Raw genomic sequence first — 25657 nt, 5'->3', positions numbered from 1 at the left:
ACCTGTATATTATAAAATCCCTATACTTTTGTATAGAAGTACCTTTTGTATAGAATTACTAAAGTAATTGTTTATGTATAGAGGGTGAGGGGTCTGTTGAGGATGTGGTCTACAGAGACATGGTACAAGGGGGAGAAGGGATGGTGAGTGGATGATAGTGGGTGAGTTGGTTGTTGATTGTTGACATTATGAGTTATGGGGAGTGTGTAGAAATATGATGTGTAGATTCATTATGATTGTTTATGAGTTATTGGTATGTGCATAAATGTAATGTGTAAATACGAAAACACTTGTACTTCTCACATCAACAATATCCATCAACTTTCTTTGAGTGTGGATTTTGGGCAAAAAGTTCACAAGGTGAAAGGAAGTTTTGAGAAAATGACTAGAGCCAAAGATATTCTAGCTTCGAAGGGTATCAATACTAGAAATAAAGCTTGCACATAGGAAGATATCATGGTGGGGGAAAGACATAGGAGGGAACCAGAGGATGAAGCCCAGAAGTGGCATAGATGCTCCAAGGTGTGGAGCATTCTGAAAAAAGGTGAAGTCACAAATTTCATAAAAAGGCTCCGTGGTTGGAAACCCTCCATTACCCAGAGCATGCTAAAGAGTTGGAATGAGAAAATTGTTAAAATTGATGGGGTGAATTTCACGGTAACAGAGGATGTTATCTTTGCTATGACTGGTATTCCAATTATGGGAAAGAAATTCTACAGAGATAGAAAGATTTTGGGGCAAGTGGTGGTCAAATTCACCAAGGATTTAGAGGAAAAGAAGTCGTTGGTGAAGAAGGGCACTTACTATTTGTTGAGCACCATTAAGCTACTGTGGAGGTTTGTGCGATGGGTAATTATCAAGTACATCTTCCTCAACACTAGATTCAATCGCCTTTACACCCACCATTTCAAGCTTCTCAACCATTTCAAGTATGGGGTCAAAATATCTATTCCCTTTTACCTCTACTCTTCTATTAATGAAAATATAAATGATCCTAGCAACCCCACCTTCCATGAGTGGCTTTGGTTGTTAATCTACAATTTTTTTAAGGCTAGGTCTATGGGGAAACAAATTAGGAATGGGAAGGAGGTCAAGAAGGGCAAAGGGCACTCAGAAGAGTTGGGAGAGGCCTATTTGCCTTCTGATACTGAGGACTATTTGCCATGAGATGCATTTAGTTGGAGGAGGAAGAGTCCCCACAACACATTTCTAGTAAAAGAATCATTAAAATGGAAAGGAAGGAGAAAAATCACTAATTGAACCTAAACTAGGTTTTTACGTATCTTCAGACAAGGACTATAATGAAAGGGTCAAGGGAATAGACATGAAGGGCGACAGTGCTAAAGGTGAGGAAGAGATTTATCTTAGAGAAGGGGAGGGCACATAGAGGAAGAGGGGTAATAGAAACATTACCATCAAAATGTTGACCAGTAAAGAGGAAGATGTCAGCTCCTTTAGGGGCCAGAAAAGAGGGAAAGTCTCTGAGTCCAAGGAGGAAAAATAAGGGTAGGGGAAGGAAAGGGTAGAGGGGGACATTAATTAGGGTGAAGGGGATGTGCAGGAGCAGAATTGTGAGGAATTCGGTACCAACAAATACAAATGCATGATTACTAGTAGGGATAGGAATGTGGTGTGGAGGAATTTTGACATTATTTCTGCTAGAATGGGGATTAATAGAGAATTGATTAGAACTTTGGTCAAAGAGATTAAAGAGGACAAAGTCCAAATGGAAGAATTGATTGACCCAACCCTTGTGATTTTTAGTGACACCACTAAGGAAAATCCTCAAATGGATGTTCTCAACAATGCTAAAAATAGCACAGTGGACAACTTTTGCACCACTAAATGGATTTTTCATGAAATCCAAGAGCTCAAATATAGAGTGAGTAGCTCAAAGAGGGAGAACTACAACTTGAAAAATAGGAAAATGGAGGAAGAAAAGAACATGGATAATAGAGTGGAGGAAGTGAAGAGCTAAGTCAAAACTATGGAGAACTTGATGCAGGTTATAGCTGAACAAAGCTATAACATTCTCAAAGAGGCTAATGAGAACATAAAGGTGCTCATTAACAAAGTGGAAGAACATAGGGCCAACAAGGAGGAGGATCCTTCTCCCAATAGTGCTAAGGACAGGTCTCCTAAAGATAGTTTGAGGAAGTGATCTAGATCCAACATGAAGAAGAAGGATATCTAGGAACCTGACAAAGATCTCTCTGACATGAAGGAGGCAGTTGGAAGAATGTTGGAGTTGGAAATTTGTATAGCGAAAATTCTTAGAGAAATCACCTGAGCTACCTTCCTGGCTTTTTTGTCGCTCCTATTTTTTTTGTCCTGCCCTCCTTGGCTTTTTCAAGTTTCTTTCTTTTATTTGTGGGGGGTTGTTTCAGTTGGTTGCTTTTAGTTAAACTGTTACTTTAAGAATTCTTTTCAAGTCTGAATTTTATTGTATAAGGGTTTCAGGGCCCCGTTAAAACCTATTTTCCTTACTCAAAAACTAAAATTCAAAATTGGAAGTAATATTTTGAGGTTATTAATAAAAATCATGTTTCTAAAAAAACTAGGAAACATAAAAATCTTTTAAAAAACTACTAAAAGCTCCTGCATAAAAAAGCCACTAAAAGCTCCTGCATCAAGATTCCTTAATTTTGGTGTAGTTCTTTGATTTCTCCCATAACACAATCTGGAGTGGTGACCTACCCATACTTCTATTCATATAATAGTTATAAGAAAATTATGCTTGTGGTAGAATCAAGTCCCATCCCTTGTGTTTTTCACTTACTAAGAACCTCAACGAATTACCCAGACTTTTGTTCACTACATTTTTTCCATAAATTTATGGGTGGTGTGCAAAAATAAACTTCAACTCATTATTCAAATTCTTCCACAAGGTTCTCCAATAATACCCACCAAACTTTGGATCAAAGTCTAAAACTATACTCTTTGGAAGACCATGTAGCCTCCCCACTTCTTTGAAGAACAAATTTGCGATGTGAATCATATCATGGATCTTGTGGAAAGGATGAAATGATCCATCTTCAAAAAAATTTCAACCACTAAAAATACTAAATCATTTCCCCTTTGTGTTCTCAACAACAAATAACAAAATCTATACATATATCTTCCCAAGGCCTTGATGGAATAGACAGTGGCTAATAGAGTCTTGTATTGTGATTGACTCCTTTAGTTGTCTAATGTACTCAATGAATCTATACAAACTTCTTCACATCTTGTGAAAATTAAGGCAAAAAAATGTTCACTAACAAAGGTAATGGTCTTATCTCAACCAAAGTGTCTTACCATTCCTCTACCATGTATCTCTTTAATCAAATTCTCTTCATAGAACTCCTCAAAATGCATAGCTAGTGACCTTTGAATACAATGCCATCTTTGATTATGTAGTTTAGCCACCTTATCCTATCTAGAGTAACAGGCTCCTTACAAGCCTCCCAAGCCTATGAAAATTCAGGATCTCCAGGGTACAAAGTCTCAAGTTCATTAAACCCAACCACCTCAACCTACATATTTGGCAATAATATTTGCCTCCTACTTAATGCATATGCAACCCTATTAGATCATCCACTTTAAATTTTCAATACAAACGTATAGCTCTATATGAACTCTAACCATTTCAAATGTCTCTTATTCAATTAACCTTGGCTATTTAGATATTGTAATGCTTGGTGATCAATATGCAAAAAAAATTCTTTTGGCAACAAATAATGCTTCCATTTCTTTAATGCCTAAACTATTGTATAGAACCACTGATAAAAAAACACAATACTTCTTCTTTGCATCATTTAATTTCTCATTGAGATATGTAATAGGCTTACTTACTCAGCTCTATATAGCTCCAATAATGCTACAACTGGCATTACAATCCACTTAGAACACCTCATTGAAAGCAAGAAGTGTTAACATAGGTTCCTTTGTCACCTTCTTCTTCAATAATTCATAACTCCTTGTAGCTCATGTAGTCCACTTCAACTCTTTTCTATCCTCACTCATTATTTCAATTAGGGCACAAAAATACTACTAAAATCTCTAATGAACTTCCTATAGAAACTAGCCAAACCATGGAATTTTTACCCCTAACTAATAATGGTATTAATGTATGTAAAAGAGTCATATTAGTTATTATTTTGTCATTGATGTCAAACCTTAATAAGTGAGACATTATACTAATTCAGTAGAGTGCCATATCATTTGATCAATGAAGAGGATTTAAAGAAAGTATAATGATGCAAGTGATGATAAGTGTATGGTATTCAATGGGAACTTTAATGAGTTAGACTTTGACAATATAATGTTGGTTTAATTGTTTTACATGATTCAATTAAGTGTTGAGATCATGTTTAAGCAAGCCAATTTGATCGGTGAATAAAGAATCCTAGTATTAATCGAGCAACTACAGTTATCACCAAGCACCTGATGAAGAGTGAAGGATGTGTAATGTTAACCAAGCAGTTATAGTGTTAATTGAGCCTAGTATTGATTGAGTGATATGTAATGTTGACTAAGCAATGGAAAGGAATAATAGTTTATAAAAGATTCAATCTAAGGTTGATATTTGATGAAAATAAAGATTGTTCAAGAAGTTTCAAGGATAAGGATAAAGTTAGTTATGAGATCAATGAATAGTGAAATTCAAAGAAGATCTATGAAGATAATTTTAATTGAAGCATGAATTTCAAGGTGAAGGCATATTAACCAAGTGTCTAGATTTAATGAACCTAAGATGGATGAAGATCTAATGATTGTGATTAAGTGAAAAAATGAATGGATCTAATGGAGTGGCAAAGCAAAAAGTCTTCTATTTAAGGGATGAGCATAATGTTCATTATTGCTGACTAAGTTGAAGAAAAAAAAAGTTGATAGCCAGAGGATAACCGAGTTGAACTACATTGTGAAGATCAAGCAAGAGAAGTGCTAAGTTGATGTGTTATTGAGTGGATTATCTTGAAGGAATCAAAAGGAAGAAAGATGAAAGAGACAGAGTAAAATAGATATGTAAATAAGCAAAGGTAGTGCTAAATCTAATAGATCATTTCACTATTTCATTCCAGTCATTGTAGCAGAAAATCTCTTAACCAAGTGGACCTAACAAGTTTTAGTTGTAAATCCATTATATGGTGACATTTAGTTGAATGTTTTGTAAAGTTCTTTAAAGCATACCACTCTATTTATATATTTCACGGAGTGATAAGGTCTAGATGACCTTTGGTGAAAATCCATTAACAAGTTCATGTTAACAATGTATATGTAACCTTTAACAAGGTTGGCTCCTAATAGGGCTCACTTCAGAAAAAGTGAAATTTTGGGTTGTCAGTTCCCAAGTGGTTTTTCCCTTAACAAGGTTTCCATGTTAAATACTTGTGTTAAATTGTGTAAATGTTTACTATGGTGCATGTTTATTTCATGTTTACTATTTACTACCGCAACTTGTTATAAACTAGATTTTTACTTGGACACTCGGTATATATGAAGTTAATAGTTTGTTGGATGATTAAGTTAATTGCTAGATCTATTTACTAAGCCAATGATCTGAAAGTTTAAAGAATTAAGTTTGTGAAAAAGTGTTTTAAGGAATGTAGGATAACTGGATACAACTGATTCACCCCCCAGTTATCAAATGGGAAAGACCTCACCTTAGTGGAAGACCTTGGGATAGACAATTATAGGATGAACTTCACCTTTTCTGGGTCCATTTTGAGACCATCAAGTGAGACAACAAACCTAAAATAGACTAATTCCTTTTTGATGAAGCTACACTTCTTCAAATTAATCATAAGTTTATCTCCTGATAAGCATGAGATAATTTCCACAGCAAGTCAAATTACACAGTTAAATCCTGATAGAAATATCACAATTTCTCTCTCTTATCTTCTCAAAGAATCTATGAATATGCATCAAATATTCATCTAATGCCTTATTAAAAATCAAAATATCATCTAAATAAACAATAACAAACATTCCCATATTTTTTTTTAGTAATTCATTCATGAGTCACATGAAGGTGTCTGGTGCATTGGTTAGCCCAAAGGGAATGGCTAACAACTCATACATACCTTCCTTGGTCTTGAATGAAGTCTTCCATTCACCACCATCTCTAATATGAATCTAGTGATACCCTCTCTTAAGTTCTATCTTGATGAAGTATTGATCTCCACTCAAGTAGTCCACAAGATCATCAATCCTTGGTAGGGGAAATCTATATTTAATGCTTATCTTATTTATGCTCTTTAATGCTAGTATTGTAGGTACTATACATGAACTCAATATCTCTTGAATGAGACCCTTCCTTAACAACTCTTAAACTTGTTTGTTCAACTCCTCAATCTTAATAGGAGTCATCCCACGAGACTCTTTGTTAGGCAAATGGGCTCCAGGGAGTAAGTTTATTTAATGATTGATTTTCCTTACTAGTAGTAACCCCTCAGGGACATTATCAGATATAATGTCCTGACACTCATTTAATAGACTTGAAACCTCCACTAGAACTTCTCTAGAACCTTGTTTATCCACCCTAGAAATTAAAGCATAACATAAGTGTTGATGTTTCATGCCATCCATAACATTTATCCCATAAATAAGACATGCCTTATCACTATTACATACCTTTGATTCTTCCTTCATTAAGGGTTTTAGCTTGTGACAAATTGCATGCTTTGTTAAAGAATAGATATTTTCTCAACCACCATGTACAACACACCTATTGTACTTCCATGACCTTCCTAGAAACATATGACATGCATCCATTGGTATGGTGTCACATAGTAACTCCTCATAATACCTTCTATTCTTGAACTTCACCAAGCACTATTCATTGACCATGACTTTGTGATCATCCTACATCTAGGAAATCCTCTATGAATGTTGGAGTTTCTCTCTTTGAGCTTTAACTTTGTGACCATCTCCTTTGACATCAGATTATCAGTGCTCCCACTCTTAATTATTATATCACAACACTTATCCTCATACTTTCACTTAATGCAAAACAAACCATCCCTCTAATCTAACTCCTCTCTAGGTATTAGGGTTCTCTTAATAATGAGGGTTTCTCAACTCTTTGTATCATCTAAATGCTGAAATTTGGATTCTTCATTTGCATTTTCCACTCTCTTCTCGTCTTCAACTCTCTTATCTATCCTTCCTTGTAATTGATTGTATTCATAGGCTTGATGCCCCTCTTCACCATAATAGAAAAAAATCTAAAATTTTCTCTCCCTATTCCTTGTCCAGGCCTTCCTCTTCATCTTCCTCTTCCTCTTTGATCTCTATGGTTTTGATCATGGGAGTGGTTGAGACCCTCATTCCTCTAATTTTGTATAGTACCTACATCTTCATTTTTTCTCGAGTCCTCATTTTAGTTTCCAAAAGACCTACCACCACTCCTTACTCCTTAGCCTCAACCCCTTTTCTTTTCATCATGCCTTCTTTTTAGCTTCTCCTCAACTCACAAGTCAAACTAGTAGGCTTCTTTAGTACTGGTCATTCTAACCAAACTTAGCTCCTCTTGAATACTTGGTATTAACTGATTAAGGTAATGGGAAACCTTCTCCTTATTATCTTTTTGATGCCCTATCCTAATGAGGACTTCGTAAAAATCCTCTTTATATTCATGGAAAATTTTTCCTACTTGCTTTAACTTGTGTATATTCTTCAACTAATCAAGTTCATAGTCAAAATGAATGAACTGCTTTTTTAGTTTGTCCACCATCTGAACCCATCTTGTGATTTTATCCTTCCCTCTTTGATTTCTTTCCAATTGGACCTCCTGCCACCAAATTTTGGCATGACCCTTCAATTTTGATTTCATGAACTTGATCTTCTCAGGATATTCTACATCTTCATACTCAAAATACTCCTTCATATCATTGATCCAATCGATTAACTCTTTTTGGATTAAGATTTTGAGAAAATGTGGGAACATTAATTTTGGTCCTTTTTCCAATTCTATAAATAACCCTCAGAAGCCTATCAGCCTCCAGATTCCTTTCTTCTTCTTCTTGAACCTCTTTAAATTTTCCTTCTTCTAGAAAGTCTTCCTCACTTTCATCTCTAGCCCCAATAACAATCCCTCTTTGCAGTTGCTCTTGCAAGGCTTCCACTTGTCTTTGGAAAATTATTATTATCTAAAATAAAAAGCTCTAACTCTTCCACCATCATATGTAACACCTCTAAATCTTCCACCATGGTTTCTTCATGAATGCATTTTCACACTTATCTCATAACCCACAACCATAGTCTTGTGCAAACTTCCCCACAGTTGGCAATCTCTCTACACACGCAAGAACTCTTGCTCCAATATTACTTGATGAGGGCACAACTTGAGACACAAATGAACATAATAAAAAAGGAAAAATGATATTATCTAAAATAATAATTTATTACATGCATTGCAATCTAAACACAACCAACTACATGCCCTATGGGTTCCAATATTATTAGATTCTACTGAAAAATCCTTCTCACAATACCTTCTCCCAAAGTTCCCTAAACCAACCTTTTTACCTCAAGGATGGACCTTAAATAACCTATTTTAGATTTAAAGCTAAGAATAGATTTTACATTTTAAAGTTAGATGGCTAGTACCAAAATAAAGGTTCTAAAATTCAAATTAGAAGTCAGTGTAAAAATATAAGGTTCTAGAAAAAGTGGTCCAACTTCCAAGAAGCATAACTTTTAATCCAAAGACTTTGATTAACAAACTATTTACATCATTAAAAACTATCTTTTTCTCTATAACCTCATGGATGCCTACAATCATCCCCTATTTTTTAATGTCGTACGAGGCCATTTAGTGCCTTTAATCTGACTCTAAAGGGTTTCTTAGAGGACTTTGGGAAACTTAAAACTGCAATAACTATCATACTGTGAAACATTTTGACATGATTATTTTTCTGAAGTGCTTGAAAGTCCAATTATAACCTTCCTCAAAAGTTACACCCTCTAGTTCATAATTATGGATTGCCAACAAAACAACCCATTTTCAACATTTGCATGTTTCCTGAGGTGTGCCAAAAAATTGATCCAAAATAATAATAATGGAAATCCATGAGTTGGAATATCTATTTTGCTCACATGGGTATCCAAAAATGTAAGCAAATCAAACATAAACTATCTCTAGACATATTTTTAGGTGATACAAGATTTCCCCTCATACCATTGAATGCTTATGCATCACTTAATAGGAAAATAAGGAGCATGCAAAGTGACACTAATATTCATAGATTCAATTGGGGTCAATCTGTTTTTTGTTTTGTTTTGATAATTGATAATTTTTAGAGTAAAAGGTTAATTTAATTTAATTTATTAAATTACCTTTACTCTCTTCTTAAGATTTCCCTTTATGCACTTGCATTTCATTTAATAATTAATTAGTAATTATTAAATGTCATTTACCTCTTAGGATTTCCCTTTTAGGTTTTCAATCTCTTTCTATAAGGATTTGATCAATTGTAAATTTCATCTTATCTCTTCAGTCTGACAATATAATTTTCCATATTTTCATAGCAAAACCCTTGTCTCTTCTTTGTCTTTTCTTCTCTATGACATGTTCTTGCATGCAGGTGTTCTTATGGTTTTGTGGATTTGTATTGCTCAAATCCTACATGGTATCAAAGCATGACCTCATGTAGCTTATTATTTAGAAAAAATGAGGAATGAGGGTTTGATAGAACATATTTGACTTTTTTTGAGTATTTATTTGTGAAAAAAGGGGGGTCTCTAAAATTTGGAGAACTTTGAGGCCAAACAGACCTCACGGTTGGATTCAGAAGATGTCAAAACCCCTATTTTCATATAAATTTGTCTATTTTGGACAATGTTGGTTAGGGAGGCAAATATTTTTGCATACCAGGCTTTTACAACCTTTGCCATGCACTCTAAGGCACACAAAATCCAAAATTTGTAATTTTTTAATTTAAAAAAGTCACTTTTTCACCGTGGTGGTTATTAAAAATGCGTTGTGGTTTACAAACCACTAGCAGTCACCACAACAGTCTCCACCATCGCTGGTGCTCACCACCAGTGCACAACCACACAATACACTAACCCATGCTGCCATTACCACCAGCCATGCCACCCACACACTACTCAACCTCCAAAAAAATTTGTTTGGATATTTTTTTTGCAATTCTTTTTGCTATGGAGGCCCTATGGGTTTTTTTGCTCTATCTTGAGCATACATAGGTGTTTTTTGGATCTGAAAGAAGTGTTAGAAAGCTAATTCAGAGAAGGACATGATGGTGAAGGTATTTTTTTGATTTTTTTATAATTTGGTACTTTTTTTTTTCTCTAAGTCAGATGATGCTTTCTATCTTTCGGGGGGCATAACTTACTTGTTTTAGCTCTATTTTTCGATTCAAAAGAAGCATTAGAAAGATCTTCTCAAGACCTATCCAAATTATCTATTATTTTAATTAGTATTTATCAAAGGTACATTTTATTCTCAAACTAAATATTTTTTTCTCTTTTCTTGTATATGCATTCCTTCTAGCAATTTAGTTTTTGCATTGTGGGGGGTGTTTTGTATTATTGTTTCTATTATTTACATTAGTAAACCTGAATTTTTTAAAAAGCAATCCAACACCTTCTAAAATAATGGTTGAGACCTCTTCTTGTCTAGAAATTTTGATCCCTCATAACTATCACACATGGAAGTCCCTGATGACATGGCTTCTTTGGTCAAAAGGGTTGTGGTCTTGTTTAGATGCAGTGCAACTAGTTTTACAAAGGCCTTTTGAGGTCATACAACACAAGAAAGAGATGGATGAGATAATGGGGTTGATTTCTTTATAGGTATTTGATAGTCTACAATTTCATCTTGATGTTTGCAATACCCCTCTAGCTATGTAGACCAAGCTTGAAGGCTTGTTTGGTACAGTGAATGAGTTCAGTGCAGTTCAAATTGAGGAAAATCTTACCTCTCTTGTACCTAATTTTTTTTCCCTTCCATTGAGTATTTCTTGATGAATTTTAAACAATAGAGATCTTTATTGTAGGGTTGTGGGAAAACCAAGACTGACATTGAGTGTATTTACCTGATTCTTTCTAAGCTTTCTTGGAAACTTTTAGATTTTTGCTTCTACCTTTTATTCCACCAAGAATTTCTTGGGTACTAGATTTACGATGCCATCCTTTAAGGTTTTTTGTGATCATTTGACTCGAGAGAAAGCTAAGCTCTCTTAATTGAATTATCTCATAGGCTCCCAGATTTATGCATTGGTAGTTTGACCATCTTCTAGGATGAAGGAGAAGAAATAGAAGTCACATCCTATTCTATCCCTTACATCACATCAAGACCCCCTCCTCCCAAGGGAGATTAACCAAATCCAGAAAGACTGAAGTGTTCTTATTGTAATAATCCCAATCATGATGAGTCACATTGCTATGAGAATAAGTTAGATGGCTATGCCCAATAGGTTTCAGATTTGACAACTCTTCTTCAGAAGAGAAACATTGATAGTCCTTCTACTTCTCACAGATTTCTTCTTCATCATCATTTCAGTCAGATGGTAAAGACATAAGAAAGGGTCATGTACTACGTGCTATTATTACTCCATATTCTTCTAGATGGTTACTAGATTCAAGTGCTTCACACCATATGACATCTTCTCAAGATTTTTTCTCTTCTTTTGAGTCTTCTCTTACTCCCCACAGTTTGATGGGGAACAACACTGTTATGACTATATGTGAGAAAGTTTCTATTCGCATTGATGATGGTGCATTTCATGATGTACTTTATGTTCCATATTTTTCCTCTAACCATCTCTCTATCTATCAGATTATACACAGTGGTATAGGGAAGACAATTGAGTTTGCACAAGATTTAGTGCACACCAAAGATAGTCAAAAAAGAAATATTGTTGCTATAGGGACTATTTATCACTCTTCCCTCCTATACTCTTTCTCTCATTTTGGTCCACCATCTCCACTATCAAAGACTCACTCTCCTTCTTCATGAGAGACTACTAAGGTGAAGTTAGATCGCTTGAACTTATGTGTTATTTTTGAGACCAGTGTTGTGAATTCTACACCTCCACCTCCTATTCAGATTCCATATATTGCACATGATTACTCTTCAAAATTTCCTACCATTGTAGCTCCAATCATCGATCCACCTATTGGAGTTGTTGAGGATATATTATAGGACACACAACTCCTCTCAAATGACAGATTCAACACAAATATTATTCCACCTCCATTAGAGATTCCATTTTAAGATTCTCATGCATTCCCCTTTGAGCATTAGCTAGGACTTCTAGCTTCACCTTACATTCAGGGGTTTCACCCTCCTTGTCCACTACCTTTGTTTCTTTTAGATTGGAACCACATTAGTATATTCATTGACACAAGAGTTATAGCATTTTGGGGATGCTATGGAATCTCAAGCTTCTATCATGGGGGATTTCATTGCACTTATGGTCTTGAGAGAGTCTCTTGATATATTTCATTTGTGCATCCTCTTGCTATTTGTCTATTTTTGGAGTAGGGTTTTTCCCACGTGGTTTACCCTATTTCTCTATTTTATAGATATTTGGTTGAGATTGGGTACCTCATCAGGCCTTGTTGTTAGGACCCAAGTTTTCTTTCAACATTGTAGTTTCCTTGCTTTTTCTGCATTTTTTGTAGTTGCATTGTTGGTCATCTTAAGGTGGGGTGGGGGGGAGTTTTAAAGTAAAAGTTTGATTTAATTTAATTTATTAAATTACCTTTACTCCCTTCTTAAGATTTTCCTTTATGCACTTGCATTTCTATTTAATAATTAATTAGTAATTATTTAATGTCATTTACCTCTTAGGGTTTCCCTTGTAGGTTTTCAATCTCCTTCTATAAGAATTGATCAATTGTAAATTTCATCTTGTCTCTTTAGTCTGATAGTATAATTTTCCATATTTTTAGAGCAAAATCCTTACCTCTTCTTTATCTTTTCTTATTTGTGATAGGTTCTTGTATGCAAGTGTTCTTCAGGTTTTGTGGATTTGTATTGCTCAAATCCTACAATAAATTTATTGATGCAAAGAGGAAAGTTAATACATTTTCCAAAAAAAGTCCTTTAGCTTCAATATTCTTTTCCCAACCCCATACACACAGTAGCCATCTAAATGCCTACCCATCACATCACCATCCCAACACAATAAATAGATAAAATTAAAGGGCTAAAGCTTAGCCCTACTAAATAAAAGGGTCACACAAGCCAAACACAACTTCCACCACATGCTTACTCCTTGAACATCCACTTTACCAACATCTCCTCTCAAATTTCATTTACCATAATCCCACCAATGCATTCCACACTGGGATTCTTCCTTCTGAACATAGGCTATGACTCCTCCCAAGAAATCTCCCCTACATCTTGTTTGCAAACCTTACTTGGCATGTGTTTGCATTTGCACTTTCATTCCTTTGCCAACCTCCATTGATTGAACTTGTATTGATCCATGTAAGCCAAAAAAATTATCCAAGTTGTCCTAGCTTTGCTGACACATTGCAATATCAGTGTTAAGGTGCCAAACACCAAGAAGGGTTGAAAACCTTCCCTTGCTCCTTTGATGTGGTGTCAACATCCCTTTTTCTTATGAAAAATTGCATTAATCTCTACCATATTCAACCACTACATGATTCTAATATGCCAAATAGGCTCAACAAATAGCTCCACTGTATAAAGAGCCTCTTCCTTATTTTGGGCTAGCATAAATGTTGACGCACACAAAAAAGGGATGAAATATACACATTTATGTGTGGATGGAAGTATTCAACTATAAATTCCTCTCCAAACACTTTACTCAAAATGATAATAAACTCAACCTCTTGTAGACTAAAAGCCTCCCCTAGTTTGTGTGGCATGATCTCAATTCTAAAACTTGACATCTTCTTCTTCTTAGGAGTCTCTAGGTAGAAATTTGCCTCCATGACTCACTCCGCAACTAAGAAACAAACAACCTATGCCATGAATTGTGAATAGATTTTCATTTAAAGTGTCACTAACATCTAGAGAGTTTCATAGGCACATCACCCCCTATCATGAATGCATTAGTACCGTTTTCTCCATCATTCTCTACTAGCCAAGCACTACATCAGTCAATTTATTTTTACTAAATGTTATTTAATGAATGGATTTAGTTGTTTGTCTTATTAATTATTTATGTAAAAAATAGAAGCACTTAATAGGATAGGTATATATTGGGCCTCCACTTTACACTAACAATCAACACAATAAAAATGGGGGCTTCCAAGCATAAATCTCAATACAACCCAAGTTAGATTAGGAAGATCCAAAGGGATGCTAATGCTAAAATTAAGTTCTATTAAGGACATATACAAGCAAGTCCTCTTTCATGCAATGTAACTTTTGATTAAAGATATGCAAATGTTAAAGTGCAATTGATGTAAATAGCATAACTAGAGTAAAAAAAATGTTGGGATATATGAGTATCCCTTAAAAATTCATGAAATAAATTTCATTCTTAGACATCTCACGAGGCAAAACAAAACTCTTTCCAACACTGGTTTACAATACTTTACCGTTCACATGGTCTGACTACTATATCTGAGTACATTAATCATAACTTTCAATCCTAACATTTTCTTTCAAAACACTTTGTAGAATTTGTTCCAACTTAGGAATAATAAAACATATCCAAATCTGAGCCAAATATAATCAATCCATTACACATTATAGTCTCTGCATGTAGACCCATTTTCTTTGTCATAAATCAGAAGTAAAACCAGTAGCGCTTCCTTGGGCATCTAATAACTTTCTCAAAATGACTCCAAATGAAACCTAACCAATTTTCAATAAACCATATATGATTCTAGTTTCTGAATATATAAGCCGTTAAATTTTCCAATTCATAAATTTTTCTACAAGCACAAACTATTTCCTACAGCTTCAACACAAATCCTTAAAAACCAGTCTTCATTAAAATGAAAATAACTGACACATATCTGAATGAAAAATACTCAAACCAATTGGAAATCAAATATAGTTCATATATATTTCCATTTAATACAACTATAAATTTTTTTTTCATACAAATATGTCTATACCATACATATAAATTCGACTGTAGTTGGGCATCCTCAAATCTGCAAATGACCACTTTTACCAAATCTAGCATAACTTCTTCAAAACTCAACAAAATTGTTCCAAAAAAAAAAGAGAAAGAATATTATTCATCCTAATCTTCAAATTTATAGAAAATACAAGGGTTCTAGGCCGTACATGGCAGTACAAGACCTGGAACCAACACTAAAATAGTTAAAACCAATCAAAATGACAAGTTCTTGAGAAACCAACTGTTTCAAAATGATCTATTCTTCTCATCATTTACCCCTCTCTATTTGGAATGACCAATACAATGATTTTAAAGTGGTTGTGATGGTTTACAAATTTCCAACCACCTTTTTAAACAATCCAACACATTCTTTTAACCCTTGTACATTTTTTAATGCTTCTTTAAGCACTCCCATTACAATGCAAATGTATTTTTTTCTAGTTTTTAATACATCACAATGTAAAGTTAAGAATTTTCACTATTTATTCAACATGGTTATAGGAAGATATAAATGAATTAAATATTACAATATTATGAAATTCATCATAATGTATGAAGGGTCAAGATGCTCCTGCATCATACTCACAAGCTTAAAAGATTTCCATGTCCCATGGAAATGTGCAGTGGAGAGTTCTGCAAACAAATATTTTGCTTCCTTGCCTTTATCACGGGGTCCATGCTTCTATTGTGTACTCTATCTTTTTCAAATAACTCCCATCAATGGAGTAAAGACTGGATGCTAGCCATCAAACTTCATGTTGCTTCTTCATACCACCTTATTGTCATCTTACCCAACAACATACTCGGTCCGGTGATGCACTTCCCACTCTCGCTCAGTGGTTGCTCTCAACATCCTACTCCAGACGTATCTCTGATGGAGACAATACCAAGATCTCAGCTTGAGATCTTTACATACGCAATTACAAATGTGTCCTTCTTGCAACTATGATGGATCCACATACCATTAGTTCTCTCTACCCATAAAAACACTAGATCTTTCGCTGGCTCTGATACCAATTTGATGTAAATAACATAACTAGAGTAAACCAAATGTTGGGATATATGAGTATCCCTTAAAAATCCATTAAATAAATTTCATTCTTAGACATCTCATGAGGCAAAAAAAAACTCTTTCCAACACTGGTTTACAATACTTTAGCGTTCACATGGTCTGATTGCTATACTTGAGTACATTAATCATAACTTTCAATCATAACATTTTATTTCAAAACCATTTGTAGAATTTGTTCCAACTTAGGAATAATAAAACATATCCAAAGCTGATCCAAATATAATCAATCCATTACATGTTATAGTTTCTGCATGTAGACCCATTTTTTTTTGTCATAAATCAGAAGTAAAACCAGTAACCTTTCCTTGGGCGTCTAATAACTTTCTCAAAATGAATCCAAATGAAACCAAACCAATTTTCAATAAACTCCATATGAGTCTAGTTTATGAATATATAAGCCATTAAATTTTACAATTCATAAAATTTTCTACAAGCACAAACTATTGCCTACAACTTCAACACAAATCCTTAAAAACTAGTCTTCATTAAAATGAGAATAACTGACACATATCTAAATGAAAACTACTCAAACCAACAGGAAATGAAGCTAGTTCATATATATTTCTAAATAATACAACTATAATTTTTGTTTCATCCAAATATGCCTGTACCAAACATATAAATCTGACTATAGCTGGGCATCCTCAAATCTGCAAATGACCACTTTTACCAAAACTAGCATAACTTCTTCAAAACTTAAAAAAAAGAGAAAGAAGATTATTCATCCTACTCTTCAAATGTACAGAAAATACAAGAATTTTAGGCTGTACATGGCCATACAAGACCTAGAACCAACACTAAAATAGTTAAAACCAATCAAAATGACAAGTTCTTGAGAAACCAATTGTTTCAAAATGATCTATTCTTCTTCTCATTCACCCCTCTCTATTTGAAATGACCAATACAATGATTTTAAAGTGGTTTTGGTGGTTTAAAAATTCCCAACCACCATTTTAACCAACCCAACACATTCTTTTAACCCTTGTACATTTTTCAATGCTTCTTTAAGCACTCCCATTACAATGCAAATGTAATTTTTCCAGTTTTTAATACATCACAATGCAAAGTTAAGCATTTTCACTATTTCTTCAACATGGTTATAGGAAGATATAAATGACTTAAATATTACAATATTATGAAATTCATCATAATGTATGAAGGGTCAAGATGCTCCCGCATCAGCAATTAAGCTAGTTGATTAAATGAGAAGTGTAATAGAGATCTAGGTGCTAAGTATAAGCGATAAACACAATTCATATACGAAAATAGGTGTAGACTAAAAGATGATGAATGATAAATCAATCACCTTGGAATGTGAAAAATAAATTTCTTTTTTTTTCCTCTGTGAAATTGTTGATTTAAAACTGTAAGGGAACTTCCGAGTACAAATTCACAATCACAACAAAAAATGCATAAAATGTTATTTTTATCAAGGCCTTAGGAAGACAACTATCAGGTTATTGTGTTTCTGATGCTTGATGATGAAGTCACCATGTTCTTAGGGGATTGTAGAAAATTCAATTTGACTTCTTCAAAAATGGTTTGATGAATGTTTTTCAGATCCATGGTTATAAATTTTCTATCCTACTCTCACACACAGAAAAAGCTTGGTTTTTTCGTTTTGTTTCGTTTTGGGTGAATGAGGGCTTACCTTGGTCAAGCCCTAGATTGAGGAATCAACCTTCACATTGAAATGTAAATGTGTAAAGGAAATAAAGACAAATGTAAATATTCACCTTTCCTATATAAACCCTTGTCAATAAGGATTTACAATGCTTATATGATGTAGATGTTGAATTTACAATGATGAATGTAGCAAATCTCCATAAATGAAATGGATCTACCAAATCCACATCATGGAGCCATGGATTTAAATGTGCATCAATGAAGAAGATGTTGAATGCCTCAATGTAGATATCCTCCCTTGATGACCAACAAAATATTACATTTTGAAGAGAAAATATCACAAAGGATCCTTAAATATTTGAATGCCTTGAATACTTAATGAAAATATTCTTTATTGAATACTTGAAATTATGGTTTGCAATAATTTGGATGTCTCTTGGTGTCTAGTGAGGTGGAAATAAGGTGCCTAGAATTCATGTTATACTATTTTTTAGGCACAAAACAAAGCAAACAGACAAGATTACCTAATTATTAAATTTAAAACCCCAAGACAAAACTAGGGCCAAGATTTAAAATCTCCAAGATTCATTTAAGATGATACATTTAACCCCCACTTTAGCAGGATTAAGAGTTTCCTCAAACTTAGAGTGAAGTAGATAAAAAATAAAGAGTTGATTTTATTATGACTAAGGGGATGAAGAAACCATCAAGCCCCCAATAGACTTGAGTCTTCATCATATCCAGAGCCATAGTAAGAGAGATGTCAATAACAAGAAAAAGTGTAGCCAATTCACCCAATAAGGTTTGTGTTCCTTATTGTGAACTACATAGAAAAAGAAAGGTGTCCTGCAACAAAAGATAGAGTTGAATGGTCTAAAAAGTGTGTGTAAATTGCCACTCAACCCATCCAAGATGAATTGAAGGTCTAGAAAGTGTATTTGGATTTCTAGTCAACCCATTGAAGATGAATCAATGGGTCTATAAAGTGTGTGTGGCATACTAGTTGGCTCATAAAAAATGATTCGACTTCAAGAGAGTTCCATGTTCGAAAAACAAGAATAAAAAATAAATTATGGGCATAAGGATGTGCGTGTCCTTGAGGGATCATAAGAACAATCAAGCTTCCCAGACTATTGATAGTCAAAAGAAAGATTTAACAATGATAAGGCTTTGTAGACTTTTAGTAACTTTTGAGGAATTAGGATCACTCCAAATGTGCATGAAATGACAATTCAATATTGATAAATATTGAATAATGATTTGTAATTATGAATCTGCTATTTGTAGTCATCAAATTCTAAAGGAAAAAACATATATTGATTTCAATGTCTTTTTTTGGGATCAAATCTACATTATAAAGGATATGAATAGATATATCCATGAAAGGACATGTCTCCAAAAAGTGGAGACATGCTTATTCATGGGCATGTCTTATGAAAAGGTGCCTCTTCATGCCCAATCTCTAATCAAGTTTCAACCCTTTAAAACTACATATAATTTCCTTAATAATAATATTATATACATATGTATATGTGTGTGTGTGTGTGTGTGTGTGTGTGTGTGTGTGTGTGTGTGTGTGTGTGTGTGTGTGTGTGTGTACACACACACATATGTATATTATATATGTATATAATATATATACATATATAATATATTAGAAATGCTTTAGAATAACTGAGAGGGGGGGTGAATCAATTATTAAAGGTCCAGGTGTCCTAATAAAACTTTTTCACTAATAATAGTGAGCCCATCCAAACTAACCATGCATCCAAGCTACTTAGTTATTTTAGCAAGTTACTAAAAAATCAACATGCAAGAATGAAACATGAAAGATCAACACATAACACAGTGATTTATGTGGAAACCCAAGTTGGGAAAAACCACTAGTAACATGTTACTTCTTTCTCACTCTTCTGAAGTGATGCTTTGTGAAAGGCCTGCCTTGTTAAAGGCTATAAAACACACTATTAAATGTGACCCTGTTAAATGATTTCAACCACCCTATTAGAAGTGGGCCTAGTTAAAGGACTTTAGAACATTCACTTGGAATGCCACCCTATTAAAGGATTTATAAATGGCTAATAAACCAACCTAAGTCCATAGGATTTTACCATAACTGATACAATTGCTAGAGAGTAACAATAAGGGCTTTTGACTTGATACAACTCACAACTTAACTTGTAGATTTCATATCACAATTCAGCTCACAAATTTTCTTGGCTTTTAGTCTCTGCAGCTTTGAAACCTTGTCCTCCTTTCAAGCTTTGTCTCCTTGAGTCTCCATGCTCATTGTGCCAATGCAATCACCTCTGTGGTCACCTATTGAAGTAGAGTCTGTATACTCTATTCCTCCCTCTCAATGTCTTCTCCTTAACACTGCATACTATCTCCAACCAACCACTTAACCATTTGGCTACTCTTGCTTCTTGACCTATAACTCCTTAAATAGAAGTCTAGAATACTTTTCCAACTCTTAGTCTTCCTGCTCTTATTCAAATGGATTAGGTAAGATACAATGTATCTTCCCCTTATCTTGTTCCTTCTAAAAATACCATGAAGAATTCTCCTGAATTTGCCCAAAAATGATTTACCTAAATTTTTTTGCCACCAACTCATCATCCTTATCTTCCATTTGGTTCAAAAACTTCAAGGTAACAAACTTGTCAACTCAGATCTGGCGAATCTTTGACTTTTCAAATAATGTAGCAACTTGACACTTGAATTTTTGATGCTCGACACATACTGTGGATTCACTTGGCATCAACTAAGTTTTCTGATGCTCGACACCTATTACTTGCTTGGCTCCTTTTGTTTCACTTGGCACACACTAGATTTTTCATTTGCTCGGCACTTACTGAAAATCTACTTGGCATGAACTAGCTTGCTCGACACTCACTGATGAATTTAGTCAAGCTTTGTAGACAAATTTGTTAGAACTTATCCTTCTAGAGTTTCTAGGTGTGACCAACCTCTATAACTTCAAGTGTATTGTCAATATATCATTTTACCAATATCTTAACTGATCCTTGTACTTCATTACAAAACTATAACTCAACCTTTCCCTTAGGTACTTTCATTACATCTTATTGATTAAATCCTCTTCATCAATCAACTATGTGATAGTACTTGGATCTTATAAGCAATTGTCATTTTGATAAATAGCAAGTTTAACATCAGTGACACAAAAATGATTGAAAACATTATTTATCAACAATCTCCCTTCTTCTCAACAATCTCCCTCTTTGATAATGATCTTTTAAATCAGATTTCAACAATCTCCCTCTTTGGCATTGATGACAAACCAAACTGATCGACCAAGTTATCCAAATGCTAACTAGGTTAAAACAACAAGTCAAATTCCAAAAATAAATTTGTTATCATTGCTATTTTCATCAGCTTTCATATCTCCCTGTTTGCTGATATATTGTCTTCTCTTTTTGTTCTACTCCCTCTCTAATCTACTATCTTGATCTCTTTGCTTCTACTTCCTTTCTGCTATTTTTGATTAGTTTCTATATGACTCCCTCTTTTCTGTAGCTTATCTCTTTGATCAATCTTGTTCTTTCTCTTTAGCTGCTATTTCTCCTTTTACATATTTGATTTTGTAGATTTGATTAGTTTTTGCTATTTCTCCCTCTTTGACAATAATGCCAAAGTCATACTATTTTAGCATCTTCTCATGCAAGTGTAGCATTTGTAGGAACTCCAATTTGTCCCTCTATCACTTTGCTTGTGATTGATTTGGAACTTCAGTACTTTAGTTAATTTAGGCAAAAACCTAAAGTAAGTATCCTCTACATCAATTTATAATATTTCAGCAATCAACTCATTTGATGCAAGGCAGTCTTGTTTGTTACTCAAACAACCTTGGATAGGGGTATCATGCCTAACTTACCTCTAAGATATTCAAATGCATCTTTAGGTAATGGTTTTGTGAAGATGTCAACAATATGTTCTTTTGAGTTGACATATTCCATCTTCACTTGTTTGTCTTCCACCAATTCTCTTACATAATGATACTTAATTGCAATGTGCTTTGTTTTGGCATGCATCATAGGATTCTTTGGTATGTTGATGGCACTTGTGTTATCACAATAAAGTATTAAAGCTTTAGTCATCTCTTCCTTCATACCTTGTAACATATGTTTGATCCACACAATATTGGTACAGTTGATAGTAGCAACAACAAAGTCAGCTTCAGAAGTGGACTATGAGGTACAACTTTACTTTTTGCTAATCCAAGTGATTACTATTTTTCCTAAGAAGAATGCTCCTCCACTAGTGCTTTTTCTATCATCAATATTACCTCCCCATTCTACATTAGCGTAGGCTTTCAATTCAAACTTTTCAGTCCTCTTATAGTATAATCCAAAGTCATATGTTCTTTTTAGATAACTCATTATTCTCTTTACTACCATAAGATGATTTTCTCTTGGATTTGCAAAAAATCTTGTCACTATTCCAATAGATAATGCAATGTCTGGTCTACTATGCACAACATACTGCAACTTTTCAATCATTAATCTATACATTGTCTAATTTATCTCAGTTGACTTATCATTCTTGGATAGCTTATGTCTTGTTACCATTGGTCTACTGATTGGTTTTGAACCCTCTAAACCAAATGTTTTGAGTATCTCCTTTATGTATTTTTATTGAGTCAAAAATATGCCACATTTTTGTTGATGTACTTGCAATCCAACAAAGAATTTGAGTTCTCCAAACATTGACATCTCAAACTTATGTTTCATCTAATCAGAAAAATCTTTGCATTGTGCATCTTTTCCTCCAAATATTATATCATCAAAAAAGATTTTAGATATTAGAATATCTTTACCTTTTTCTGCTTTGATATATAGGTTACTATTGTCATCTGTTTTCTCAAATCCTATCTTTACTAGATATTTGTGAAGTCTCTCATACCATGCTCTAGGTGCTTGTTTCAAACCATAGAGTGCTTTATGCAATTTTCAAACCATATCCTTGTTGTTATCATCAACAAATACCTTTGGTTGTTCTATGTAGACTTCCTCTTCTAGTATACCATTTAGAAAAGTAGACTTTACATCCATTTGGTAGACTTTAAAACCTTTGTAAGCAACATATGCAAGTAGAGTTCTTACTCCTTCCATTCTTGCAATAGGGGCAAATGTTTCCCCATAGTCTAGTCCTTCTTATGCATAACCTTTACAAACTAGTCTTGCCTTATTTCTTGTGATCTCATCGTTCTCGTCTAGCTTATTCCTAAATACCCACTTGGTACCAATCACATTCTTATCAATTGGTATTAGAACTAAAGTCCAAGTTTTTTTCTTCTCTAATTGCTCAATTTCTTCTTCCATAGCTTTATACGAGTCATCATCTTGTAGTGCATCTTTGACTATTTTAGGTTCAATCTTGCTTAGCAGACATGATTCATTTCTTAGTCTACTCCTTGTCATTGGTTTGGATTCCTTGTCACCAATGATTTGTTTAGTAGGGTGATGCCTTCTCACATACTTGGATAGCCTTGGTTCTTTCCTTACTTCCATGTCTGGTCTTTTAGTTTTAGATTCATTATGCACATCTCTTTTAGGTATCTCAACCTCTCTTTCATGTGTACTGATTTCAAAATTAGAATGTGCATTATCCTCATTCTACAACTTGGCTTCTGAATGCAACTTGACATTCACTGATTATGATTCGGTTGATATTGAAACTTGTTTTGATTCCCAACTTGATTGACAACTTCTTCTCTATCAAGCATTCCTTCATAGAAGTATACAAAGGATCTATACTCTTTTGGTTTCTTGATGGATTCATCAACTTGAGCTTCTATATGGTCATCAAAGTTTACATTTGGACCCTCCACAATTTTGTTAGTGTTAGCATTTAAACACTTATATGCTTTACTTCTAGTGGAGTATCCAAGGAATATGCCTTCATCACTTTTTGCATCAAATTTTCCATTTTTAGAATCTTTAAGAATATAACATCTACAACCAAACACTTTGAAATGTTTCACATTGGGTGAGTGACCATACCATAATTCAAAAGGTGTTGCATTTGTACCTTTCTTAATTTGTACTTGATTCAGGGAATAGACAACTGTACTTACAACTTCTCTCCAGTACTTTAGAGCTACATTCTTCTCCATCATTAATGTTCTAGCACAACAATCACTAATCTATTCCTTCTCTTTGCAATTCTATTCTGTGGGAGAGTTCTTGGTGCCGATGTTTGTCTTTTAATTCTTTTATCATTTTAAAATGTCTCAAATTCTTTTGATGTGAACTCTCCTCCTCTGTCTGATCTCAAGCACTTCAAACTCTTCCCTATTTCCTTCTCAAACCTAGCCAAATACCTCTTAAACATTTGAAATGCATCAGATTTTTATTTTAAGAACATGGCAGTCATCATCCTAGAGTAGTCATGCACAAAAAACATTATATATTTGTCTCCTTTGTAGCTTTGCACTTCTATTGGGCCACATAAATCTATATGGAATAGCTCTAATACTTCTTTGGAAGTGTAGGATTTGCTTTTGAAACTTGACTTAGTCATCTTTCCTTGCTGACACTGTTTGCACATTGTATTGTCAGGCTTCTTTAGTTTGGGAAAACCTCTAACTTTCTTCATTTTGTTGATGTTAATTAGATGATCAAAGTTGACATGACATAGCTTTTTATGCCATAGCCACACATCATCAAATCTTACAATGAGATAGGCAACATCCTCCATATCTAGGTAAAATAGATTACTCCTAGTTTGGTCTCCTTTTCCTATTAGATTTCCATCAGTATCATAGATTTTTGTAGTTTTGTTTCCAAACTCTACTTTGCATCCTACATTGCTTAGTTGTGACACACTTAGCAGATTGTAATTCAATCTTTCAACATAATATGCATTTTCACATGAAATTTTCTTTGTAATCTTAATGGAACCTTTTCCTTTGATTAGACATGGAACATCATTTCCAAATCTAACACTATTTCCATCATACTAAGTAAAGGTAATAAACTTACTTTTGTTTGCTATCATGTGATGTGAGCACCCATTGTCTATGATCCACCTGTCATTCTTGTTTACACAAGTTACTAGTGCTATTGCCTCATCTTCATTTGACTCATCCTTCATGGCTACATAGATTACCTCATCATTATTTTCATCAGAATCCTCTTCTTCAACAATATAACATTTTTTGCCTTTGTCTTTGTAATCTTTGTTATCATCTTCTCTTCTATTCTTGTGCTTGTTGCCTTCTCTGTAGTTCTTTTTCCATGTGCACCTTACAGCAATATGCCCTACTTCATTGCAATTAAAATAAATGATAGGCAACTTACCTTTGAATTTACCTTTGCCTCTGTGAAATCTTCTGGCCAACAATGCTTCTAATTGTTCCACATCTTCTTCATCTATGCTGCTATCACTAGATGCATATTTTATCTTTCTTCCCTTCTTCTTTGATTTCACTTCTTTAGTGTCTTTCAATGATAGCTTGGCCTTGAAAGTAGATTCAAGATTCTCAAGTCTGTAGTTATCAAAGTTGGATAACTCAAATGCAGTAAGTCTTCCTACTATACCTTCAAGAGTTAGCTTGTTTCCTGGTACACATCTTAACTCTTGGGCGGCTAATACTCTAATAGCATAGATGGGAAGAAAGGTTCTTAAGAATTTACTATTGATAGTATCATCAACTAAATGACCACCCAAACTGCTTATTGCACTTACTACTTCCTTTATTCTATAGGCATATTGAGCACTGTTCTCACCTTCCTCCATTCTCATGTCATCAAACTTTCCTCTGAGGCTTTCTCTCTTTGCTCTTTGGACATTTTGATCTCCTCCATAAATATATATCAAGGCTTTCCACATCTTGAATTTAGATTCACATCCCTTGATGTCATCAAATTTGACATAA

The 25657-nt window shown here is 34.1% G+C and overlaps 1 pseudogene; it reads left to right on the top strand.

Annotated features, from left to right (window-relative positions):
• Window positions 1–456: 456 nt before the first annotated feature.
• Window positions 457–25657, top strand: part of LOC149552895 (chaperonin 60 subunit beta 2, chloroplastic-like) — a 122057-nt pseudogene continuing 96856 nt past the window's right edge.

Source organism: Cupressus sempervirens, chromosome 6 (genome assembly GCF_028749045.1).
Source record: "Cupressus sempervirens isolate cs-2001-9-10 chromosome 6, ASM2874904v1, whole genome shotgun sequence".
NCBI lineage: Eukaryota > Viridiplantae > Streptophyta > Pinopsida > Cupressales > Cupressaceae > Cupressus > Cupressus sempervirens.
Note: the sequence above shows the minus strand (reverse complement) of the source record. Positions and strands in the feature narration are given on the sequence as shown.